Source organism: Haematobia irritans, chromosome 4, assembly GCF_050003625.1.
Source record: "Haematobia irritans isolate KBUSLIRL chromosome 4, ASM5000362v1, whole genome shotgun sequence".
NCBI classification, from domain to species: domain Eukaryota; kingdom Metazoa; phylum Arthropoda; class Insecta; order Diptera; family Muscidae; genus Haematobia; species Haematobia irritans.
In genome coordinates, this window is record NC_134400.1 from 2,178,153 (window position 1) to 2,184,290 (window position 6,138).

Here is a 6,138-nt window from a genome sequence, read left to right on the forward strand (position 1 = left end):
TACACTGAGAAAACCACAAGATTTCCAATACATTGCTGTTGTTTGATATACGTTACTTAAGGCAATGATAAGATCAGAGAACAAGAGAAACAGAGAGAGAGAGAGAGAGAGTGAGAGATAAAGTTCAAATTGTTTACTTACAACACAAAACAGAAAATTGTGTTTGAAATTTCAAGCCTACAGAAGACTTGCTTTCTTGTTGTATGTTACAGCAGTTTGCCATTCTCTGATCCATTTCATTCTCTGAATGTATGGTTGGTACTTTGTACCTCATCCTCTTACCTTTATAACTACATTGAAGTTTAGAGTTGTCTATGCATTCATGCGTTAAACTTGCACCATGACTTTAATGTGTTTGTTGCTTACGTCCTTATTGAATATTCAAGAGTTGGTCTTTACTCTTTACCACCCTCTCTCTATCACACTGTTGTGGAGGGAAGAGAAGTTCATATGTATGTGCATGGTAGCTGTGGATGCTTGTTAGTTTGTGTGTTTATGTTTACGTATGATTTGCCAAACCATCGTATGTAAGTGAGCTGCAGTAATTCGTTTGGGTAGTCAATCTTCCAGAGGAGCAGGGGACATTAGTTTCGATTTTTCATTTAAATTAGAATACTTTTTGGCATGACTTATTTTGCACAAAAAAAGAAACAAAAACAAAACCACCAGCACACGGCAAATGAGAAAAATACGAAGTTAAACGCCAGCCCCATCTGAGTCCGTTGCCATGCTACACTGTGATGTAATGGAGTGTAACATCGTTGGTCGTCGTCATCCTCATCATTGAGTTTTCAAAAAGATTAATGAAATTTCAGTTGTGGTTGCCGGAGCTCGTGGACTGGATGATGGAAATTGTTTACATGGCACAAACATCTTTATGTTCTATGTGGTTTAGACATCGTTGTTACACATGGGTGATGTGTGTTACTCGATAGAAGTGTATGAAAAACGGATTGTACTCAAATTTAAGACAATCAGTTGGAAAGTAGGATAGTGCATATGATTTTATTTATACAAATGGGGCGATCTATATATAAGGGATATACCCAAATCATCTATGGGATTGATATTTTGCATTTTATGGAATATTAAAAATTCCTATTTTGTAAAGAGAAAACCAATTTGATATTTTTACTGAATATCAAATGTTTAATACCGCACAGAAAATAAAAGTATAACGAACATTTTTCCAATTTTCCAAATTTTAATTGTTTTTTTTTTAAATATTCAATTAAAATTGTAATTGATTCAATAATGTTTTTTAATTGAAACAAAAATCAATCACAAAAATCAATTAATTTTTTAATTGGATCAATTTTGTTTAATTGGATCCATTAATTTTTTAATTGGCTTTGGTGTTTTATACTATCATTTCTGTGATTGAATACATTTCAATTGAAAATTAATTTCAATTAATAAAATTTCGTGATTGAAGACAAAAAATATTTTTTTGTGTGCGCAGTTATAGGCGGATTTATTTACGAAAATGAATATTAATTAAAAATATATACTTTTTTTTATTTCTAAAACCAATCGAATAATTCGCCTTTGCGAATAGCTTTCATTACATCCCTAGTAAACATTGCACACATCCACACACACACATACTTCTATGAGTATTTATTATGTGTATATTAGAAAGTACATATATATTGATAATCCCGCTGATGAGCAAGAGCTATGATAATCTCCATACCACAATTTCTAGTCAAGTGGTTTGCTAAACGTAATTTAGAGAATTTTTGGTGGTAAAGTGAGCAAAATTAACCACATACAAGTGCATGCTGCTTGTGTATGTGTGGGTGTTTGTTAAAGTAAAGTTGGTTAGTCGGACACTTCACACATGCAACCAATTATGTGAGCATTAAACTATGCCACACACATTCAAAGAGACTTGAATTCATGTGAAATGAAAAAGTTCGGAAGTGTTTGTGTATCGAAAAGTTTTTTGCATTTATGGGAATTAACCATGTGTATCAATGAAATAAATCAACTGTACGAAAAAGTATACAAAGAAAGAGAGGTGATTTTTTTTAAGCCATTAGAAGCTAAACGGCATTATCAGAATATAAAGATAATTGAAAATCAATAATAATTCCAATATGACTTACTCTTGCTCAAATTTAATCTACTAATCCATTTGCCATTATATTTACGGATTTTTATATTGAGTAGATATTGACAAAAAATTATTAAAGATGATAAAAAAAATTAATTTAATTACAATATATATGGATTAAACCATATTTAAGTAACATTTTAAGCAAATCCAATTATACACATTAATTAAATCATATAATAATTTTATAATTATAACAATTTGTTTTTAATCATCCTTTTCGCGAATAATTTAATTTCAATTAAATTTGTGTAATTAAAAATATATGTAATAATTTCCTGATTGAAATTAAAAAAAAATCTACATATTATTAAAATTTCTATACGAACTAATTGGATTGAAGAAGACTGAGAAAATGTTATTATTAAATTATTGAAAAGAGAATGTCGGATACCAATTCACACAATGCTTATGTTTCATTGACGGCAAACTCGAATTTTTATAGCCGGGAGGAGATGATTCATTTTAGTTGTTATATGATAACTTCTTATGGAATTTACATACGAGAATTCCTCCCAAAGTGAACTATTTTTCACCACCACTGTGCATCATCTTCTTCTATAACTACAATCCCTTAATCAAAAATTTTTGATTTCGGTTTTTTATTACACTAATGCAACAAAAAATCGAAATCTGTTTTTACAGACATTGCTGAATTCACCTGATTGGTGAACGATTACAAAAAATCATTTTTGTGGGTAATTGTATTGCTTATTAAACGACCAGCATGCCTTTAATGCAAATCGATGACAACTTACTGCTTTGATAACTTCAGTTTAAATAAAATGCATTTAATTTTGATTTTCCATTAAATTGTCTTTTTGTTTTTTTTATTATTCCAGTTTCATTTCTTTTGTTTTCTATTGATTTTGTTGTTGTTTTTTTTTTAAGTTATAGTTATTATTGCACAATATTTCTTTGCAAATGAAAAGAAAAAGAATAATGGATTACTCTTATGTATGATAGCTCGACATTCTCAATATGCAACCAACAACTACAGTAGAGAGCAAATGTGTGACAATTCATAGAAACTTACTTGATCTCCACCCTAGGGATGGTAGTATTTGAAAGGGTCTACTTAAGTCTAAATATATATCGTATATATATTTTAAGAGAAAAATAAATGTTTTTTATTATGTATATACTATATTCGTGTTAAAACTGAAAACTCTATTCGATCCTTATACGACAAAAAAGATAATGTGATCTACAATTATACATATGTGGGTTCAGAATTGTTCATTTCACTTTCATTTAGATGGGGATTTACTTAGTTCATAGTCCATAAAAGTACATAGTGAGTTTGTATAATGTATGATTTCTAAGTAATATATTTATATGTATATATATATGTAATTGTATATAAAATTTTGAAATAGGTTTTTTGCTTTCATTTCGTAGAATAAAAAAGTGTTGGGAGTTTTGGTTTTTTTTTCGATTTAGTTTTATAGAATATGTAAAGTACTTAGAATAATGTCATGAATATGTATATGTTTTTACCATATATTAGATTGGTTGTTTTTCTTTTTTTATTTTATTTATATTTATAAGAATATGTATATATAAAGTTATTGTATTGTATATGTATGGTTTGTAGATATGACAAAATTTTTATAGATAAGGACTAGGAGAAAGGTGAAAAGTAGGGGTTTTCTTTTTGTCTTTTCCAATATTTAAACTTTTGACTTTGGCAAAAGTTGATTTTGATTTTGTTTTTCCAAAATTTTTAAACGTCTTGTGAACTATAGACACAGCCTAAAACCATGCCAACTACTCCTACGATAATGGTCTCAGCAGTAAGATGTTAAAATCAAGTGAACCAACTAAGAAAAAATTTAGGTACTTCTTTTTGAATTTTTTAAATATGAATTCTATCCCTCCCATTTGAAGTCCAATTATTTAGACTTTGATTTATATCCACCACTATGAGATCAGTCTTCACAGTAGATCAACCACAGAGTTTTCAGTATAAATATCAAATCACCCACTGAGATCCTTGTAGGAATAGGATTTCTTTTTTTTCAAATTGTAAACGGTTTTTTTCCGAAAAAAATAAAAAATTCTAAAACTATTTTCAGGTTTTCTAAAAAATTAATTTCTACTTGTATCTTGAGCACAGAAATATGTGAACATACACTGAAAAAAATATTTACGTGATATTAAAGATTCCGCAAACTAAATATAAGGATGCGAAATTTAGAAAATATTAAGGACAAATTTCTTTAAAATAATGAAATTTTAATTAAAATAAAGTTTATAATCTTTGCTTCAAAATTTTTTTAAATTAAATTTAGGACACAAATTTTGCAAATTTTCGTCCCTCCGTTAAAGTCGCATGCCTTTGAACTAAGGCTAATTTTCCTTAAAGTAAAGAAACATATTTTTGATTTAAAGAAATTGGCCTTAAATTAACTGAAATATTGAACCTTTAGATTTAAGAGAAAAACGCTTCAAATATAGGTTAAGACTTATTTTGACGATTTTGCGTCTTTGGTTTAAAGCGTTTGTGGAATTTAGATTTTTTTTTTAATATGAAGTATTCATTATAATTTCGATTTTTAAACTGGAATTTGTTTGTATGTGAGTACCTTTATTAATAAACCTCGAAAATAGAATGAAAATTTGATAAATGAGATCTGTATCCTAATTTTAATTTTATTGGCCCTAAATTTAAAGCCGGATATGTTGCTCCAAATTTCTTTATTTTAAAGAAGCCGCATCTTTGGCTCGGAATCAATATCAAAATCCTTAAGGGAAGGTCGAAATCTTTGGATCCAAGTAAACTCTTTTTTGAGTGTAAAGAAATATGTAGGCTATTAGAATATGAATCGCTTAAACTTAGATACGCGGACTGAGGACGCTCCTTCAAGGGCCTACGTATAGATACACACAGTAGGCTATAATCGGATGTATAAGCCGATTGGTATAAAAAAAATACCGCTACTCATCTTAGGGCATGTGACTGTGATTTCAAGACGACTTTTTAATTGGGAAATAATAAAAAAATATTTACATTTGACTCTATCGACGAATACACGCATAACATATATTTATATACACGCAGAGAAGGAATATGATAACGCCAAACATATTAAAATATGTAACATGCTTGCCGCAAACATATTATTTTCTCGGTAATTATTATCTGATTTCTGATAGAATATTATGTTTGCGGAGAAAATAAAATTTGAGACCAAAATGTTCCATGGTCCCCATCCAAAAGTAATATTACGCTCTAGGAACATATTTGGGGTGATCATATTCCTTCTCTGGGTGTAGTGTAAATTAAAAGTGATTTTTAACTTCCTTATTTCATACCAAATTTCCTAAAAAATATGGGATTCATACTGAGGCTCTATCTTACCAACAACAAATGAGATGAACATTTGGGCGACCAGCCAAAGTTAGATGGTGCTGATGTCGAATAAGGACCACTTGGTTTTGGTAAATTTTGCAAAATATTAAAATAAATTTAGAAATAAAATTTTGACAAAATTTTCTGTAGAAATAAAATTTTGACAAAATTTTCTATAGAAATACAATTTTGACACAGTTTTCTATAGAAATGAAATTTTGACAACATTTTCTATAGAAATAAAATTTTTCAAAAATTTTTTATGGAAATAAAGTTTTGAGAAAATTTTGACAAAATTTTCTATAGAAATAAAAGTTTAACAGAATTTTCTTAAGAAATAAAATTTTGACAAAATTTTCTATAGAAATAAATTTTTGACAAAATTTTCTATAGAAATAAAATTTTGATAAATTTTTTATAGAAATAAAATTTTAACAGAATTTTCTTAAGAAATAAAATTTTGACAAAATTTTCTATAGAAGTAAATTTTTGACAAAATTTTCTATAATAGAAATAGAAATAAAATTTTGATAAATTTTTCTATAGAAATAATATATTGACAAAATTTTCTATAGAAATAAAAATTTTTACAAAATTTTCTATAGAAATAAAATTTGAACAAAATTTTTTTATAGAAATAAATTTTTGACAAATTTTTCTCGTG